The following is a 22,388-nucleotide window of genomic DNA, read 5'->3' on the forward strand; positions in this document are numbered from 1 at the left end:
GTAACCTGGATATAGAGTGCTCGCCCTTGGATCAAAAGTGTGATGGTACACGCTGGAATTAGGGTCTCGGAGGAGCCTCTGGAATGTGTTTTGCACTCAACAAAAGAAGAGTACATGATAGTATCAGTACAAATCACTTTGTACAAGTAGGTATCATATGCCGACTTAAGTTAGAAATACGCAACACATAAGTTAAACAATAACTTGACCAAACATTCAACACATAGCAACAATTCATCAATCGACAAATATAAGTATAATCACAAACTTAGTAAATGCTACTAACATAATCTCATTTAAAAGTTTTTATGGATCACTAAGATCCTTACTAACACAATCTAAACACAAACTTAGTAAATGCTACACTACAGATCATAGATAAATTTTGAACCCGCAATACCACATTTTTAACAAAAACTGGCCTACCTTGAAATTTACCAAGAAATTTTATCCAAGTGCTTTCTTACCAACCAAAGTTATAACAATGGAATGAATCGTTACATCAGATATCAATTAAATAATTATTCATCCCTGAACAATACAAAAATAGAAAGAGGAAAAACATATGAGAAATAAACTAAGGTAGTGAATAACATTGGATACTTGGTACTCATGTTTGCTTCGGTCTCCCAAGTGGTCTCCTCAATCGTATGGTTCTTCCACTGAAACTTTACAAACATAATCTTCTTAGTCCTCCGTTTACGGACAACTTTATCAAGAATGACAAATAGGTTCCTCTTCGTAAGAGAGATTCTCATGTTAATCCCAATGGATGATGTAATTACCATCGCATGGAACTTTTTCAATATAGACACATGGAACGCGAGTGAACTCCTGTCAAACTTAGAGGCAATGTCCATCTATATACTACCGACCCTACACACTAAGGAATTTCAAACAATCTAGTATATCTTGGACTAAATTTATCCATCTTTTCAAATCGTATAACCCCTTTCACGGGTAACACCTTAAGCAACATATGCTCACCCTCCATAAATCTCACTCTCCATAGTGTATGCCTCTTACCTTTTGACCTGTGTACTTTGTTTGCCTGCTCTGGGCCGCTACCATCTTTTCTAAAGAAACTTTACTTTAACCAACAAATCCTTTAAAAGATTTGTACCCTATAGTCTCACCTCTATAGCATCAAACCACCTAAATAGAAATCTAAATTTTCTCCCATACAAGACCTCAAATGATGCCATATTTCCTTCCATACAAGACTTCAAATGATGTCATGTCAATGCTCGAATGATAACTATTGTTATACACAAATTCAGACAAAGGTATATATTGATCCAAATAACCCCTAAAATCCATGACACAAGTGCGGCATGTCTTTCAATGCCTGAATCGTCCACTTGAAGTAACCATCGGTTCGAGGGTAAAATGTTGTGCTAAGATCAAATTTAGTTCCCAACTTATCATGTAGTTTTACCCAAAGTTTAAAGGAAAATTACATACCTCTATTAGAAATAATCGAAATGGGAACCCCATGCAGCCTAACCATCTCTTTATGATATACCTTAGTTAAGTTCTATATGTTATATGTTACCTGTACTAGAATGAAATGTGCAGACTTAGTCAACTTATCTATAATAAATCACATCCAATCATATTTCCTTAAGGTCTTGAGAAATCTAATAACAATGTCCATAACTATCATTTCCCACTTTCAATCAGAAAAGGGTATCTACTAAAGTGTATCATCAGTCTTTTGATATGTGTACTTAACCTGACCTATTGACAGCTCCGACACTTGACCACAAAATCAACTATGTCTTGCTTCATTTGACCCCACTAATGTTTCCTCAAATCACACACACCAAGATGTACAAAGTTTCTCGATCTATTAGCCTCAACAAGAATGGTAGGTATTAAATCTCCAACATGGGGCACTCAAACTCATCCCTTGATACGCAAAACACTTTCACCATCAAGAATGGCCTCTTTGGCCTCACCTTGCACAACTTTGTCACAAATCTTACTCAATTTTACATTTTCAAATTGCTCAGCCTTAATTTGATCCAGTATATAGACCTTGCTTCTATACTAGCTGGTAATCCACCCTTTTCAGATATCTCAAGTAGAATCAGACTTTAGCCAAAGCCTGCACTTTCCTAGCCCGTGGATGTTTGGTAAATGTGAAGCAAGTCAAGCTACCTATGCTCTTAGCCTTTATACTCAATCCAACCCTGATCTGAATTATAGAGAATGGTGACTTCATAATCATTTAATAGTTTCATCCATCTACATTGCCTCAAGTTCAGCTCCTAGGCTACGGTGGTTAGTAAACACTTCAGAAAAAAAAAAACTCAATACAAATAATCCCTCCATATTTTAAGTGCAAAAACTTGACAACCAACTTCAATTCATTAGTAGGATAATTTTTCGTATTCTTTCAATTTTCTAGAAGAATATGTGATAACTTTTTTTTCTTTGCATAAAAACAATACCTAAACTAGAACATGAAGAATCATAATATACAATAAAAATTTTACCCTTTAGTGGCAAAGCAAGAATATGGGTGGTAGTTAACAATGTCTTGAGCTATGAGAAGTTCTCCTCAGACCAAAGGAATGATGCCTCCTGAGTCAGGTCAGTTAAATTAGAAAGAGTAAAGGTAAATCTTTTCACGAACCTACAGTAGTAACTATAACCAACCCCATAAAGCTATGAATCTCAGTCAAGAAGTAGATCTTGCTAATTATTAACCGCCTCAATATTTTACGGGTCTACCATAACCTTTTCTTTTATTACATGGCCAAAAAAGGACACAGAAAGCAACCCAAATTCACACTTAAAGTATTTTGCATAAAGTTATTTCTCTTTGAGCAAACCCAACACTATCCTCAAATGATACTCAAGCTCCTCTTTACTGTAAGAACAAATCAAGATGTCATCAATAAAGATTATCACGAAGGAGTCTAAATTTTTGTTAAGATTTTACCTCCAAAAAATTAGTTTCACTAAATTGTTTAGTTATTTTAAGAATCACGTATCGAATTTTGTATTAGAAATAAATTAAAATTTTAGTTAGTATTGAGAGTAGATATCATGATCAATGTTTAGTCATTCTAAAGAGTAATTTGAGAATAATTAAAAAGATAAAAATGGAAAATAATATGTAATTAGTGCCTTAATATTTTCTTTCTTAAATGGTGTGCAATATCCCAATAATTCACTTATTTTGAAATAGAAAAAGTATTTAGTTTTTTGTTTTCTACATTTCGCTTAATTATGTTATCATATCAATTTCTAAAAATTATACATCCTAATTTTTTTCAGATGTGCAGTCCATGAAGAGATCAACGTTTGGTTCTTCAAAAATTTAATTTAGTTCTTCAATTTTTTGATTTTTCGATAGTACCAAATCGTAATTTATTTAGTTCGTTTCATTTTTTTCTTGTTTGGTTCTTCAATATAATATAAGCCGCTGGTGATGTTCCTAAATTACATATATTTAGCCATTATTTGCCTCATAATGTAGTATTTTTGTCGTCTTTTGAGTTAATTATTTTAGCGGGGTTATGCTTATGTTGGTGTAATTTTATAATTAAGATAGTTTCAAAATATTTGGAGTTGGAAAAAAGGGAGGATAATTTGAGGGGAATATTGACCTAGACCTCAAGGTAACAAACAACTTATTGACATAATTAAGATGTGCAAGCACATTGGGAAGGCATTTACAATTCTATGGGGTTCGAAAATCTTGTTTGAATACTTCTAATTAGATTTGATACTAAAAGAAGGCATGTGAAGTTTGTATATTCGAAGTGCACTTTCGATTTCTTGAAAGAGATCAGATTATCCTTTTGAGAGTTGAGAAAAAGGGGATGTGACTGTCTCAAATTAAATTGAAAAATTCTTCTTTATTTTGTCAATGTCTAGAAGATTACAAGAATATAATTTGCTTTCAAAAACTTATTGATCATTTGACAAATCTCTTTGTTAATTGCTGGTTGGACCTTGAAATCCCTTATGCAAGTGATATGTTGCGCTTTCTTTAACACTTAATACATCTTCATGATCTGCAAATTAAAAATGTTGATTTAGGTGGTGCATGCACCATTTTCAATATCTAACTAATAAGTAAAGACAGAATAAGGAAAAATAATATTAGGGCAACATGAATGCGATCATACCAAATTGGTCATTACACAAAATGAGACTTTTCATGATTATCTAACAACGAATTTAAACAATATGTTACAATAAAATTTAACTAACAATCAAAACAACCATGATACTAAAATCAGCAATACAATACAACTGATAACAACCATCCTATACAAAGTGTAAGTATATGTTTCCTCTTTTCAACAAAATTAAGCATTAAATAAAATGACACAAAATATAAAAATGCAAATTTACCTAATAAACGAGCAGCTTGTGCAAGAGTTAATGAAGCTGAAAATCCTCTTATTACATGATGATAAGTATACAATATTGCCTGTTCTGCTGCCTCCTCACTAAACAAATATTTAAAATGTAAGTTTACACTAAAAATGACATTAATTAAAGTAAGAAGAATTAACAAGAAAATGATATAGATATATATAAAATGAACCTTCCCAATACTGAGGCTAAGATTTTGACATAATCAGAACTATCAGTATAAACAATATAAGTTTTTTTGTCTTTTGGAGAATAAACAATTGGTTGTACAACTTCTGCTACAATAAACAAAAAATTATGAGAAATTAAAAATAGAAATATAAGTGTTGTTGATGACAAGTATTTGCCTTGAGCCATTTTTTAGGGATTAATTAAAATGGATGAGTAAAAAATGGGAGTGTGATATTATATAATGTTTCATTTAAAGCAACTTTTAACATAAGAAGTTTCATTTTGACTATAATTTGTAGGTCAAATGTTATTACAAAGGAAATTAAAGAAGTATTGAGTAACAGAATTAATTAATATTTTGCAGTTTCATTTTGATCACTTTAATTTGTGCTCTGCAGTTACTTCCGGTTGCAATATGATCCTTTTTTCTCTTTTTATATCAGAGTGAGTTTTGAGGCCGTCAATGTGTCTGGTTTAGTAATGACATTTTTTTTAAAATGTTTTAAAATTGTTTTTTCTGTTTTACTTTAAGTTGATTAGTGTACAATTTTTTCGCAATTATGGACTCGCTTTAGCTTTGACCTTTAGTTTTAAATTCATATCTTTTAGTTATAGATTTATTATTTTGAATGTTGGTAATATTTGTGTATATTTTGTAACTATTTTGAGTAAAATTCAACAATCAATAAAGAATCATAATTTAATTATGAACATCGATCTCAATGAACCTCTTCACATTAAATTTGCGCAAAAAAAGAATAAGATGATTTACTATCACACAAATGTATATTATAATTTATAGGGATATGAGTCTGAAAAATATCTCAACTTTGGTCGAAGTTGCTGTTGTGATACTAAACTTTCATGAGGACCTATTAACTCCCTAGACTATTTAATACCGTATTTTAAACATATATATTTTCCCACGTGGACATAAAAAATAATGCAAAATTATAAATAGTAATGTGTCCACGTGGACACATATATACCTTTAAAATACACTATTAAATAGTTCAGGGGGTAAAAAATACGGTATTAAATAGTCTAGGGAGGTAATATGTCCTCATGAAAGTTTAGTATCGCAACAACAAATTCGACCAAAGTTGAAGTATATATTTTTCAGACCCTTATCCCTAATTTATATTTAACGTAAAAAATTTAAATTGTTTAATCGATACCACTTGAAATTTATTAATATTAATAATATTTATTAGGTATTTATTTTATATTTAGTGAGATAATTAAATTTCATTTTTAATATCACTTAAAAATAAATTTATAAACAAACATGGAACCCATGCACATCACGACTTTTTGAAAATTTGAAAGCAATAAATTCTACTATATTCTTTTTTTAAAAAGAAGTGTATTGCTAATTCTTTTACAAACAATAAAAACGGAGAGAGACTATAAGATGAGTAATTGAAGGACTTGGGAAGTAAATAGTCCTAGCACAAAAAATAATGAGGGACAAAATTTTGGTATCTTATTTAGTTGTTATGTTTGGAATAATTTATCTCACTATTTATATCATAATGATGGAATAAGTTATCCCAGAATAATAAATTCTGGGATAATTTGTCCAACCAAACGACTCCTAAATGTTTGAAATCAACAAGATTGTGTACACAAATGACATCAAAAAACTTACCTTACAAATCTTTAGCCCAAATTATAATTTGATAAACAATAATATACATTCGATATACAAGAATATCCAAAACTTTCATATTTGTTTCTTACAATTTTTTTAAAAACTTAATATACAATATTATGCGTCAATATATAATATTATACTAAATTATAAGAGGTATTTGTGCAATCATATATAATAAATATATAATTATATATACTATTATACAAACATAATTTTGTCATACTTTGCCAGTTGATTTCTCTCAAATAATAAAATGGAGTTGTTTAAAAATTTGTGGAGAGATAGATCTGGTGATAGCTGATTAGGTGAGATATCATGAATCACAATAGAATTGATTGAAAAATCTTTTGAAAATGGCTGACACTTTGCTCTCTTAAGATTTTGTTACAATAATAATTGCATATGTAATTTGTGATTTTCCAAATTAAAGTTGTAGACAATGCTTGAACTCCTTTTTTGGTCAATTTAGTTAAGCATGGAAAATTTTGGCTAAATTATATAAAGCAACTTTATGGACTACACTTTAGTAATTATCTCTATAGTAACCTCATTATTTTAGTGTAAAAATTCTTTCAGAATTAACTAATACTTCTACTTAAACATAAGTTAAAATTAATCTCAATTAATCTTATCTCATATTATTATTCTTATTATCTTATGTATCAAACGACCTTTTACATTTCATATATGAGGAAAATAATTTACTCGTCCATATTTGAATACTCTCTATAAATTTTATTTTCTTCTCCAACTTTAAACTATTTTTCAATATTCTCTCATAATTCAAAATTGTATATTCAATTATATTATTGATGCACTTGTTACGAACTTTCAATTATTGAAACATTTGTCTTCAACTTTTTTTTTTTTTGGTAGTATCTCCAACTCAGCTGGGTAATACACATTGACTAATTCCCAGCGACCGTAAAAATTATTTAATTTTCAGATTGCAGAGATTTTGATACCAATTTGAAAAAAAAAATCTCATAAATAATTGACTATGCCCAATGATAGTAATAGTTATTAGATTCTCCTATACCACCTTTTGTTTTATACATTTGAAAAGAAACAAATTTGTAAGCAATATTACTTATAATAAACAGTACTATTTAATTAATCGTATTGAGTATTATCTTAAAAGAACTATTTTAACTATGTAAAATGATTCTACAAAATTAAATAATCCTCTATAAATACAGTAAGAACAATAAAATTAAATAGAAACACAGAATTGGCAATTAGCTAAAGTGAGCTACGATTAAAGATACGTAAAATTATCATATGGAAAAAAGGAAATATATAGGAGACAAGTGTCACTATGACTCATCTTCAAAGGGTGACAAGTATATTCACATGCACTTAAGGGTGTGTTTGCTTTAATTTGGAGGAACCATGTTTTTGAATTTGAAAAATATTTTTTCCTAGAAAACAAGTCTCTTAAAAATAAGGAAAATGAGTGTTTAATGAAGATAGGGAAAACAAGTTGTATAAGTAACATTCCAAGTTAATTATCTCATCCCCACCCACCTGATCCCCAACACCCACTCCATGACCATCCTATTCTATAGATAACATATAAATACCTTGAGATAATTTTTTTGTTAGGATCAAACATTTACCAAAAGCTATAGCTGATGATAGCAAAAGTGCAACTCATTTCTTAACTAAGTCCATCAAACAAGTGTCATGTTCGATCATAACTCCTGTTAGGAGCGAAATAATCAGGTGTCATGCGGAAGCTAACAAAGCAAACCTCAAAAGATAATGAGTAAGAACACAAACGAGAAATATACCATAAGACACAAAGATTTAACGTGGTTTAGTCAATCGACCTACATCCACAAGAGAAGATGAGCAATTCACTATATAAAGATGAGAGTACAAAATATCTAGAGAAGTAACATCACACGATTCACTAGGAATAAAAAGAGGTTCACACATAAGTGTTAACATAACACTTGTGTCGCACTATTTCCCCCTACACAAAACTCTTAAAACCCTTAGGACTACATTGTGAATACTACTAAGTTAGAAAGAATGAGTCTCTATTTATAGAGTCCTCAACTTTTTCCTACAAGAAAGGGACTACCCAATTATGGAGATTACACGTTTTCCTTTTCCTAAAAGTAAAAACCCAATTATGATAAGAAACTCAAGGCAAATACCCAACAACTCCGACCCGAGCCACTCAGCCCCTCGTGGGCCTTGTCATAAGCATGATGTTTGCATTGTCCAACAATTTTTTTTCTTACTTACCAAACACCATAAAATAAAATAAAAAACTTATTTGTTTTTTAAATTTTTTTTCTAGAAAATCATTTCCCTTTCATACCAAACATACCCTAAATCAAACCTTCCTATATTTAAATGAGGACGAGGTTGCTAGCTAGAGTATATACTTGCTAGTTAGAAATACAATAGTCTAGTTTATCTTTGATAGAAGTTGTAGCTACTTTTATATCAAGAACAAAATGGAGGGGAAAACTACTTTAGTGGTTTTAATGGTTAATATTATTTTAGTAATAGGATGCATGGGAGATGATGAAGTTAGGGAATATGGTGTTTGTGTCCTTGGGTGCATGAAAGAAAGAACTGTGGATTGTATTTTCGACCCTGAGGTGTGTATAATGCGCCGTCCATCTTCCACATAATTATCATCCCACAACAGCTCCTCAAAATTATGCTTGTAACATTGCATGCACTTTCACCCAATGCCAAAACTACATGATGCCAAACAGTCTCTCTCTCTCTATATCGTCTCCTAACTCTTAAGAACGAAGTTTGCAGAAAAATAAAGAAATTAGGGTTTTTCCCGGACTTAAGTCGTGATTGGGCCGCCATAGCGAACTCCATCCCGCCACAACGACCCCTCCATGGCAAGATAAATCCCGCCCCGACAGCTTATACGGAGACAGAACCTCGGAATTTTAGTTTCAAACCCCCATTTCACAACACACCCTCAACCATTGACGTTTAAAAACTACCCGTTCACGCTAAGATCAGTTTCGGGAGTTCTACACGCCTGAATTCGATTCAGTAAAGCCGTACGGGCTCCTTAATGTCTTGGTTATCCACTCATATAATCAACTTCATTATTGAACCTCTCATTCATTACCAGATTTCCCTAGACCTCACATGACTCAGATTTCGTCCAAATCTGGACTAGACTAGGAATTTTCAAGTCACTACTCAAAAGTTTTCTGACCCAAATTCTTTCCACATTGATTGTTCCCTAATGACCAAAATAGGTCGTTACAATTCACCTCTCTATCTGCACCCAACTTTTCTTATGGGTCTGCCACCTTACAGAGACACATGAAGTTGTAGGTGACAAAAGAAAAGTGAAGTTCAGGTGCATTGATTAAAAAAAAGTTACTTCACATGTATTGATTAAAAAAAGAAAAAGTAAACAAAATATAAACTACATTATATATGAGTACAATAATTTAACACAAATATTTGTAATAAATTAAATTAAAACTCATGCGAAATGAAATTAAAAAATATTACATTAGTCGAGTTTATAAACTAAAAAATGAAATAGAATATTTCTTTTAAAAGTTTGTCAATCTAAAAATCGATCAATCCTTCTTTTTAAATGTTTCCTCGTTGGCATGAGTGTCATGGATAGCATGAAGATGAATAAATTGATAGTTAGGGCTATTTAAAGAGGGTACAAAAATCACACTATCAATTGAAAGTCACATTACATATGATATGTCTTCATCATACAAATAAAATTGTGGCTTTCTGAATGATTTTGGCTGTAAAATCAGAAGATATATATTTATTGCTATTGGCTTTCAATAATTTTAGTATTTTGAAGTCAATTACAGAGATGTGACTTTAAGATTCCATAAACTACCATAGTTAGGAGTTATAAAACTTTCCATATTAAGAGTTAAAAAGGTGAATGACTCTTAATGTGAAACAAAAAGGGAAATTGTATAAAATTGCAAATTATTAATTCAAATTAAAGGTTATAATCACAATTTAATTTAATTGTAATATGTAACAAACACTTGTCATTCGCCTATGGAGCCCAATTATGAAAACTATAACTATAACATACAAATATTTTTTTTATGTTTGTAAACCTAAAATTTACTCTTTATAACGTTAGAACTCCTACCTTATTATTATCTTTTAATTACTTTGTAACGGTCCAACCCACTAGTAATATTGTCAGTTTTGGGCCTAGGCCTGCACGATTTTAAAACGCGTCACTAATTGGTATGTTGGACGTCACATACTCCATCCGTTCTCTTTTACTTGTCAATTATTCCTAAAATAAATATTCATTTTTACTTGTCACTTTTGATATATCAAGAAAAGACAATAATATTTTTTACATGTTTTACCATTAGCATTAAATATTTATTTTCTAAATTATTTTTCAAGACATCATTTAATAGGGAATAATTTGGTAAAATACCTATATTATTAATTATTTTTTTAACATGTGTGTCAAATTAAATTGTGATAAAGTAAAAATGAACTGAGGGAGTACTTTTTATCCACATTAAGGCTTCTACCTATTCAATGAGTATATTATGTTTATTAACATCAATATGTAATATATAATATTATAATAAGATATGATAATTTAAGAGAAACTATGAAAAGACGATTTTATCTAAAATAAAGTCTTTTGAGCCAAGGATCAAAAGTTCGAACAATTGATGTCCGTATAAGAGGGGATAAGTAACGGATGAAATTTTAAGTTTTTACGACAATAACTTATATTTATTTTGGACATAAACATAAAATGTATTTAGGATCATATAATCGCAAGTTGAGCCATTAAATTCATATTATCAGCCATATCATATCTATTTCTTTAATTTATACTCAGAAATATATTCATGTATAATATAATCAACAATAGTTTAAATATGCTACTTGTTTTTTTTAGCCTACTTGGAGTATATTATTGTTAATTGGCACAATTTATAGGTGATGAAATCAAGTTTATGCAATTAATTAATAATGTTAACAAAAATTAGAGTAGAAGATTCATAACAACATGTAACAGCCCACTATTCTTCTGTTTAATAATAAGTGTTATCTTAGTTCATTTTACGTTCATTATTGTATACAAGACTAAAGATTCACCTTAAAATTTTAATTTCAAACCCTAGAATGAAATAGTATTATACTCTCAGAAAATTAAAATCTAAACTAATCCTACAGAATAAAATAGGAATCAGTGGCAAACAATCTTTTCTTATTAAACAACAAACAAGTACACTCAATAATATTACAATCATAAATGATATAATCTTGAATAATTAAGTGTTTATCACACAAATCACTAACAAATTAATTGTTCCAATATTAAGAATTAATTTACCCTTTTCCCTTCTAGTACATATTTTTGTACACCAGGAATATGCGTATTTTTAATATAATTTTTTCAATTAATTTTTGTCACATCAATTTCAAAGCTTTTTTTTTCTTCTTCAGACATGTCTCCCATTAGCTTTCGTACATTGCAATTGTCAAACCTAGCAAAAGAAAAAATAAATTATTTATGGAATAATCAGGTCTTAATACGAATACTGAACATCGAGTAAAAGTTAAAAAAATATTTTTTTTAGCAATTACACATCCATTTCTCATGATATTTTAGTAATGACATATTCTTAATTTCTGTCTTAATTCATTTATGTCACTATTAAAATATTTCATTTAGGAAATATCAGAGTCATGTATTGATCGTGTCATAAATATTATAAATTCAAAAATGATAAACTAAATATCACACGTACCAGCATTTGTAGAAAAAGTAGGGTTCATAAAGTTTGCTAAAGTTCTTCAAATATTCCAACTTCTATTTAATTAAACGTATTTGAATCTTTGTAAGCGCTTTTCCATCTTGCACTTCATGCTGCTTGGATAATACCTCCCAAATATAATTTTCAAAATCTGATATTTTGTCAAAAAATCTCATTTTTTTAACCTCAAATTTATCTCCTTTTGAATTAACAGAAGGAAATAATTTGAAAAAATCATAGCAATAGTAAAAAATTTGAGAAAATGAGAGAGGATTTATAGATGATGATGCCACATGATAAACATTTAGTTGTGGATTTTGCAAATTTCCATGTTTTGCCAGAGCAGCCATTGTTGTATTTACAACCATGTCAACTGGAACCTATATCAAGTGAACAAGTAAGAAACTACGTTGACTAGACACAGAGTTTAAGAAATAAATAAAAATATATTATCTCTAATAGCTTAAATTTTTAAAATGAGATAGATACACACTTCAATATGGTATATATCAAAGTAAGTAATACTGGTCTAGGGTTCGAGTGTCACCATCATACCACCACCTATTACTAAACAAGAATATTCATGTGTTTGACCCATGAACAAAAATTAAGTCAGGACTTGAGTGAGCATATGTGTACGTATATCAAAGATATCACAAAATGAGATGGTCATATACTTCAATATTGTATTATAGTAGGTAGTACTAGTCCAGAGTTTATAAGTCTTGCCTCCATCAATTATTTCCACGTGTTTGGCTCATAAGAAAGAAATTAGGTCGAGAGGTGAGGGTGTATTGAAAATACAATTCAGTTTTACTCTAATATATAAAATTTTAAATCATATGGTCATCCACTTCAACATTGTATCAAAATATATTATACAAGTCTAGGGTTCGAGTTGAATTGTCGCTCTTCATTAAAAAAGAATTTTCATGTGTTTGGGCCATGATAAAAAATGAGGTAAGAATGTAAGGAACCGTAAGTCATGTGTTTCTCTGACTTGAAATTTTTAAATGAGATGGTTACATACTTTAACATTCATCATCATAGGCAGTTCTAATCCTGATTTCAAGTCTCGCCCCCACCAATTATTTCCAAGTGTTTGACCCATAATACGAAATTAGGCCGAGATGAAAAGGTAAATATGTTGAAGATATAATTAAATAAATAAAAAAACATATTTTCCCTAATATCTTAAGCATTAAAATAAGATAGTGCAATTTATAATTATATTGAAATCTTTCTATCTCCAAAACGTTCAGGCCACATGTGAGAAATGTGCCAGTTGAAAACATTAGTAAGTAATTAATTAAAAATATGTGCTATTTAATCAGTCAAACGTAATATATATGACATTGTCACACGCTTCAACATTTTCAAAGAAAACATAAAGTTTTAATTAGGAAGTAAGAATTTAAATTAAACAAATCTCATGAGCAAAATAAATTAAAGATGTGGTCAACATATATACATAAAACTAGACATGATCATTCCATAAAAGCCCTTTGTGAACCGACACTATTGGTGGGAAGTGAAAAAATTCAAATGTTAAGTTTTTCTCTACCTTTCACACTATATATAATCCTTCTCTAAGTCTTTTATTTCACCAAATTTCCATTTCTCTCTTTCATTTCCTTTCTCTATTATTATTTTTTTGCTCTCTCCCAATGGCCAACTCTCATGCTAAGAATGTCCCCCCTCCTTCTCCCCCTCTCCAATCTCCCCCTCCATCTTTCCCTGCCTCTTCCCATCCTTGTGTTCGCAAGGAGGCTACACAAATTGCTGACACTGAGATCTTAGGGGTTTATGGGAGTATCGCCCCCATCCACTCAGTCAATTCTCCTCCTAGAAAGAGGGGAAACATGTTGAATGTTCGGGAATGAACATATGTGGTTCGGGCAAAAAGGCCTAATGTTGAAACTTTTGGAGCAACAACAGCGGACGCATCAACATTGAGATCGTTGGAGTTTTCATCAGTTGTAAGTGGTTCAAATAATGGTGAACATAATGACCAGTCAGAATCGCCGTCCCAGTCAGGAATATACGAACTCACTTCTAGATGAGAATACATGTGAATGATCAACGATGCCAACGTATTGAACACAATTTCACATATATAGCATGTTAGCTCTAGTGATTCTGGTGCAGGTGCAGGCACAAGAGCAGATGCAGGTGCAACATGTGCAGATTATGAACATGTTGCATTTGCATTTGTGCTTCCACCTATACCTGCACCAGCACTAGCACCAGAATCACTAGAGTTGTCATAGAGCATGAGAATCTGCTATGCATGTGAAATTGCGTTTGATACGCTGACATCGTTGATCATTTACATGCATTCTCATCCGGAAGTAAGTTCATATGTTCCTGACTGGGACGAGAATTCTGACTGGTCATCATGTTAACCATCATTTGAACCACTAACTCCAACGATCACAATGCTGATGCATCCGTTGTTGTTGCTGGTCCAAAAGCCTCAACATTGGGCCTTTTTGCCCGAACCACAGATGTTCTTTCCCCAGCTTTCGGCATGTTTCCCCTTTTTCTAGGAGGAGCATTGACTGAGTGGATGGGGGCGCTACTCCCATAAACTCCTAAGATCTCAGTGTCAACAGTTGGAGTAGCCTCCTTGCAAACACAAGGAGGGGAAGGGGCAGGGGAAGATGGAAGGGGAGATTGGGAAAGGGGGGGAGGGGATGAGGAGGGGGCACATTCTTAGCATGAGAGTTGGCCATTGGGAGAGAGCAAAAAAAAAAATAATAGAAAAAGCAAATGAAAGAGAGAAATGGGGATTTGGTGAAATAAAAGACTTAGAGAATGATTATATATATAGTGTGAAAGGTAGAGAAAAACTTAACATTTTAATTTTTTCATTTCCCACCAATAGTATTGGTTCATAAAGGGCTTTTATGGAATGACCATGTCTAGTTTTATATATATATGTTGACCACATCTTTAATTTATTTTCTCATGAGATTTGTTTAATTTAAATTCTTACTTCCTAATTAAAATTTTATGTTTTCTTTGAAAATGTTGAATCGTGTGACAATGTCATTTAAAATTATGTTTGATTGATTAAATACCACATATTTTTAATTAATTAATTAATAATGTTTTCAACTCTCACATCTCTCACTTGTGGCCTGATTCGTTTTGGAGATAGAAAGATTTCAACATAGTTATAATGTTTGTCATCTCTAATACCATGTTGAAAAGTTTGGGTGCTTCGAGTCTTCTCCCCCCTTCTAGGAAGGCAAAGGTTTAGGAGTGAATTATTCATAACCTTCAGCTAAACTCATGATAAAAAGTACTGGAATTAGCACAAATATATTGGTGAGTAGTGGCGTAGGCAAAAAATTCGTGAAGGGTGTCCAAAATAAAGCCAACATAGAAAACAAATGTGGCCATGGGAAATTGAACCTCAATGGCAAACAAACTTCTTCACACTATTGCCACTAAGCTACCACTCTATAGACAACAAAGTATTTCGTTTTTAATTTAATTAATTGTTTTATAGCAGACCACATTAAACAAAATATACAAAACATAGATGCAGTGATTCCAACTTGGGTATTGTGTACATATTGGACACACTTTTGCCACTGAGCTACGACTCATTGTTGTTGTTTAGGGTGTTCAAAATGCTTAATATATCAATATAAAGTAGTATATGGCGCGACACCAGTACTAAGAGGGATAATTTACTGTATAAAAAGCAAGCTAAAGAAGGTTATTCTACAAACATATCACTAGGAATCATGAAAATGATACTTAGGGAATGGAAAATACCATGGGAGATACTAGACATAGTGGAAGAAGCAAGACAAATTGTGGAACAAAACAGCTTCAAAGTTCAGCATGCATACCGGGAAGGAAATCAGCTAGTAGATGTCATTGCTAATAGTGCTTACAGTAAGTCGGAGGTACATAAATACAAGCAGTTTGAACAACTACCAGCTAATTGCAAAAGAATTCTAAACATGGACAAAGCACAAATCGCAAGTTTGAGAATCAAGACAAGAAAGATAAAAAAACATAAACAGCCAGTATGGACCACAGTTACATTAATCAAGATATGGTGAGTCTCGCAAGATTTTATATGTACACCTCAAGTTTTTTCCAAAACTAGTGCTTAAAATGGCGAGAAATAAAGAGCTACCTGCTTACAAAAGAGGAAATCGGCAAAAGTCGAGGACTATATATCCAAAACACATCGTCCATTGTCATAGAGAGGAACATCGAGAGAATCATATTTGGATCCATAGCTAGCAATGGTGTTAATTCCAGAAATCAGAACAAACTAAACCAAGATAAATGAGAGATTAGAAACATAAAGGAGGAAGAAGATAATTAAGGAGGAGCAGTACCTATTGAAGTTGTTGAAGATATGTAGTGGTACACCGCCATGGTTGAATGATGATGATCTAAAGGAGACAAAGGAGAATCATGAAGGCGGCGCAGAGAAGAATATGAAAGAGGAGGATTTGGAAACAAATATTAGGGAAAGTGTTAAAAATAGGGTGAGAAACAAAAAGGGTATTGATATATTTGGGCTAACTTTCCTTTTTAAAGTTGGGCCAGGCAAACATGTATTTTTTATATTTAAGATTGAAAACGAGCTTTGGGCTCAAATTTGATTTGAAAACAGTAATATTTGACCTATATATATCTTGTAATTTTTCGGCGAAGGGTGTCCAATCCATAGCTCCGGCCCTGTTGGAGTGATCAAGTTTAAACAATTAATTAACAATTCAAACAAAAATTAGAGTACTATTAAAAATAGCTCAACACAATAATTATCGACTATTGGAGATTGGAATGTTAGTAATTTCTATTTTGTGCACTCACATATTAATATATTATATGTAGATATGCTATTAATAAAGTAGTCAATTGTATGATCTAATAAAGTATTAAAGTTTGGAGTCTTAAAAGTAATTTTCTATCCATATGAGTTTATTTTTGTAACTCCTTGGAATTTGAAAGAGCTAAAATTAGAAAGAACTAAATTGGAAATAGCAAAATCTAAAATATTGCAAGTTATGCTTAAGTTATTAGTTTTGAGTCAACTTCAAACGACCATAACTTTCAGTAGAGGATGAGCTAGGTGGCCCATAAGATATCAAATGAAAGGTTTTGGAATCCTCTTTCCAACTCCACTAAGTTTGCTACATTTCAAGCTCGTATGAGGAAGATATGCTTATTTGAAGTCAGTATGTCCAGTAAGGAAAGTTACCCAAAATTATGAGGGGTATTTTAGTATTTTCCTTACCCAATCAGATTAAAACAAAATTATTAATATTTTGTGGTCAAATATGATTTGGGTTAGTTTTCATTATCCCAAAATATGCTTATGATTTACGAAGAAAGTTCAAGAATAGAAAAGAGGAGAAAAGAGGGAAAGGGTCAAGGCGTTCATCAAGATTTCTTGCGGATCGAGGGTTGTTTCTCCAAGGGTTTGATCCCTAAGAGGTATGTAAGTTCTCATAGTGTTGGGTTTGTTAACCCACATGCCAATCATGCTATTTTATTGCGATTTCATTCTTGAGGTTGAAGGATTTTAGTTCTTGATGAGTTTTCTTGAAATTCCATTTGCAATCTTGATTGTTGGAGTTTTAATGAATTCTTGAGATGAGTATTAGTAATTTGAAGGTTGTTTTGAGTATATTATCGTGTACATATGTTGGGTATTCGAATCTAAGTGAGTAGGGAAGAAACCATTCTATTCTAGGTGTGTTAGGATCAGAAAATGAGAAAGAAATTCGTCGGGGTTTTCTAGGCAAGGGCTAGAGCGTCGCCTCTCCATTAGGCCATCAGAGATGCTATGTAGTACAGGGGATGGCGCCCTGCACCATGGTCGGCTGTCCCAACCTGTTCTACATCTCTTAGCCCGTCTGAGTTCTTTCAAAGGGTACCTTCACTCCCTTTTGATTCTAACTACTCTACACTACTTATAAATATCTAGAAATCATTCATAACATGAATCATCATCTTGAATTCATTATTCAAATTCAAGGTAGAGTTAAGAGTCAAGTCTTAAGAGTTCTTTCGAGTCCTTTGAAAAGACTTTTGCAAACATTATGGCGAGCGTTAGTTTTATTTCGTACTTTAAGGAAAATTCAGCAGTGCCTAAGGGTCGTTTTATTTCGTACCTTAAGGCGAGAAAGTTTGTTTCCAAGGAGTGCATCTATCACTTAGTCCGAGATAATGACTCTAGTGTTGAAACACCACATATTCAGTCAGTTCTAGTTGTGAGTGAGTTTCCAGATGATCTTCCCGGAGTCCCTCCTGATAGAGAAATAGGCTTTGGTATAGATATTCTTCCCGATACTCATCATATCTCTATTTTCCCATATAAAATGGCTCTAGCTGAGTTGAAAGAGTTAAAAGAGCAGTTGAAAGACCTTCATGAGAAATGTTTCATTCGACCAAGTGTCTCACCTTTGGAGCTTCGGTCTTATTTGTGAGGAAGAAAAATGGTTCTCTTATAATATGTATAGATTACCGTTAGCTGAACAAGGTTACTATCAAGAATAAGTATCATCTTCCGAGAATTGATGATCTTTTCGATCAACTTCAGGGTGCCACTTGTTTTTGTAAGATAAACCTCAGATTTGGCTATCATCAGTTAAGAGAAAGTGACATTCCTAAGACAACTTTCAGGACCCGCTATGGTCATTACGAGTTTCTAGTCATGTCTTTTGGTTTGACTAATGCTCCTGCAACGTTCATGGATCTTATGAACAAAGTGTTTAAGCCCTATTTAGATATGTTTGTTATCGTACTCATTGATGACATTCTGATTTATTCGAGGAATAAGGAGGATCATGCTAGTCATCTCAGAGTAGTTCTTCAAACTCTCAAGGATAGAGAGTTGTAAGCTAAATTCTCTAAGTGTGAGTTTTGGCTTGAGTCAGTGGCGTTCTTAGGCCACATTATTTCAGGTGATGGGATTCGAGTTGTCACTTAAAAGATTATGACATTGTAGAACTAGCTTACACACACATCTTTAACTGATATTAGGAGTCTCTTGGGATTGGCTGGTTATTATAGAAGGTTGGCCGAAGGATTTCGTCTATTTCATCCCCGTTGACTAAGTTGACTTAGAATACATCGAAGTTTCAATGGTCTGAAGATTGTGAGAAAAGTTTTCATGCAAGTCTAAGGAAAATGGGTACAACCCCAACCAAACATAAACAAAATACTAAAACATGTCTAAGTCCGAAAAGAATGGACTAAGCAAAATGAATGACTTTATGGCAGCTTGAAAGAACTGGCTCACCCTTGAAATCCGGTCTCGATCACTGATCTCCTAGCTGAGGTCTATCAATAGTCGCCTGAAGATGCCTTGTACTCAACAAAGAATGAGCATGTGCAGTATCACCAAACAACCACAGTGTACTGGTAGGATCACACGACTATTCCAGTAAGCACAATATATATAAACAATCAGAGCATAGTAAACACGCATATACATAATATATATACAATTACCGCTTCAGGAGCAATGTACAATTTCACATTTTCAATAACAATTAGATATGGCAACACAATGGTCCTCTCATGGAACTCATACCCAAACTGTTCGTGTGCCGGAACGTGACACCGGATACCAATTAGTGTGTCAGAACGTGACACCCGATCCAATGTATGTGTCAAAACGTGACACCCGATCCCAATTAGTGTGTCGGAACGTGACACCTGATCCAATGCATGAGTCGGAATGTGACACCCGATCCAATCAACATAAGCACAATCATAATCACACTTATAATGTACATTCTTATAATCATACAATCAAGTGTCAATTCATGGCATACAATGGTTCATTCATACTCATTTACGTTAGGTTTGATCAATAGTGCTTCATTCACATACATATATGCATTACAATGAAGCAATTATTAATATACATCACACAAACATGAAATTAAACCATCACCAAGCTTGAATCCCCCTAAGGCACTTGAATCTTTCTTTTTCGAATTCGTTCTGCTTGTTCTAGGTCTACAAACAATTAATATAACACAAAGATTAATAAACTAATGTCTAATTATCCAGATTATAACAACTTAATAACCCAAGACCAAATCCATGATTCTAAGGTGCAGCTAGGGCTTTTTTCCACCATCAACTTTAGGCCAAAACCCTCCCCCAACAATAATTACCCATGAATTTATGTTCCACAAATCGAAAAACAGATTAGGGGAGTAAAATCCTTACCTTTAGCACTAAATGTCGTGGAAAACTGTCAAGAATTCATCCTGGATCGTCTCCTAACTCTTAAGAACGAAGTTTACAGAAAAATAACGAAATTGGGGTTTTTCCCCGACTTAAGTCGCGATTGGTCCGCCATAGCGGACTCCATCTCTCCACAGCGACCCTTCCATAGCGGGATAAATCCCGCCCCGACGGCTTATACGGAGACATAACCTCGGAATTTGAGTTTCAAACCCCCATTTCATAACACACCCTCAACCATTGACGTTCAAAAACTACCCGTTCACGTTAAGATTAGTTTCGGAAGTTCTACTCGCCTGAATTCGATTATGTAAAGCCGTACGGGCTCCTTAACGTCTTGGTTATCAACTCATGTAATCAAATTCATTATTGAACCTCTCATTCATTACCATATTTCCCTAGACTTCACATGACTCATATTTCATCTAAATCTGGACTAGGCTAGAAATTTTCAAATCACTACTCAAAAGTTTTCTGACCCAAATTCTTTCCCCACTGGCTTTTTCCTAACGACGGAAATAGGTCGTTACAATTCACCTCTGCGTGCACCCAATTTTGCTTATGGGTCTGCCACCTTACATAGACAGATGAAGTTGCAGCTGACAAAAGAAAAGTGAAGTTCACATGCATTGATTAAAAAATAGTTACTTCACATGTATTGATTAAAAAAGAAAAAGCAAACAAAAAATAAACTACATTATATATGAGTACAATAATATAACACAAATATTTGTAATAAATTAAGTTTAAACTCACGCGAAATAAAATTAAAAAATATTACATTAGTCGAGTTTATAAACTAAAACATGAAATAGAATATTTCTTTTAAAAGTTTGTCAATCTAAAAATCGATCAATCCTTCTTCTTAAACGTCTCCTCGTTGGTATGAGTGTCATGGTTAGCATGAAGGTGAATAAATTGATAGTTAGGGCTATTTAGAGAGGGTACAGAAATCACACTATCAATTGGAAGTCGCATTACATATGATATGTCTTCATCATACAAATAAAATTGTGGCTTTCTGAATGATTTTGGCTGTAAAATAAGAAGACACGTATTTATTGCTATTGGCTTTCAATAATTTTAGTATTTTGAAGTCAATTACAAAGATGTGACTTTAAGATTCCATAAACTACCATTATTAAGAGTTATAAAACTTTCCATATTTAGAGTCTAAAAAGGTGAAAGACTTCTAATGTGAAATAAAAAGGAGAAATTATATAAAATAGCAAACTATTAATTCAAATTAAAGGTTATAACCGCAGTTTCATTAAATTGTAATATGTAGCAAACACTTGTATCTCGCTCGCCACTCTCCCTTGCCTCTCTCACTTTATACAAACACAAATGTATAAATTGTATGTCTTTGAATAAAGTGAGAGAAAATTGTATATACAAATACAAATACATATATTTTCGTCCTATACACTTAGAATTATACAAATACAGATCTTCCCCTATCCTTCCTCTTTTGCCTTTCTCTCTTTTTCGCTTTATACAAACACAAATTATATAAATTACAATGTATAATTTGTGTTGTATAAAGCAAGAGAGAGAGAGAGAGAGAGAGAGAGGGATTTGATATACAAATGTTTTACTTCAATTCAATTGTATACAAATTCAAATTTTATGCAGATATACAATCATAATCATTGAACATATATATAGTAGTTACATATATACAATTATCTAACTGGTATACTTATGCAATCGATGCGCTTTTATACAAGCGAATATCTGCATACGATTTATACAAATCTGATGCTCCATAATAAACATAAAATTTGCTATGGAGCTCAATTATGCAAACTATAACTATAACATACAAATATGATTTTTCTGTTTGTTAAACCTAAAATTTACTCTTGATAACGTTAGAACTCCTACCTTATTATTATCTTTTAATTACTTTGTAACGGTCCAACCCACTAGTAATATTGTCAGCTTTGGGAATAGGCCCGCATAATTTTAAAATGTGTCACTAATTGGTAAGGTATGCTTACATATATACAACCATCTCTCTTGTATTTTGCCGATGTGGACTTCTAATCTTAAGTTGGACGTCACATACTCCATCCGTTCTCTTTTACTTGTCAATTATTCCTAAAATAAATATTCATTTTTACTTGTCACTTTTGATAGAT

The 22,388-nt window shown here is 32.3% G+C and overlaps 2 protein-coding genes across 2 annotated transcripts in view; one reads left to right on the forward strand and one right to left on the reverse strand.

The window, feature by feature from the left end:
- LOC125809198 (gamma-glutamylcyclotransferase 2-3) overlaps positions 1-22,388 on the forward strand; it is a 1,073,903-nt gene that overhangs the window by 220,841 nt on the left and 830,674 nt on the right. The gene's annotated exons all lie outside the window — the stretch shown is intronic.
- LOC125809204 (uncharacterized) overlaps positions 14,516-22,388 on the reverse strand; it is a 175,684-nt gene continuing 167,811 nt past the window's right edge. The window contains exon 4 of the transcript XR_007441781.1: positions 14,516-14,525. The gene's annotated coding sequence lies outside the window, so the exon portion shown is untranslated. The remainder of the gene's footprint in view (positions 14,526-22,388) is intronic.

This window comes from Solanum verrucosum, unplaced genomic scaffold (genome assembly GCF_900185275.1).
Source record: "Solanum verrucosum unplaced genomic scaffold, falcon-dt-bn FXZP01000062.1, whole genome shotgun sequence".
NCBI lineage: Eukaryota > Viridiplantae > Streptophyta > Magnoliopsida > Solanales > Solanaceae > Solanum > Solanum verrucosum.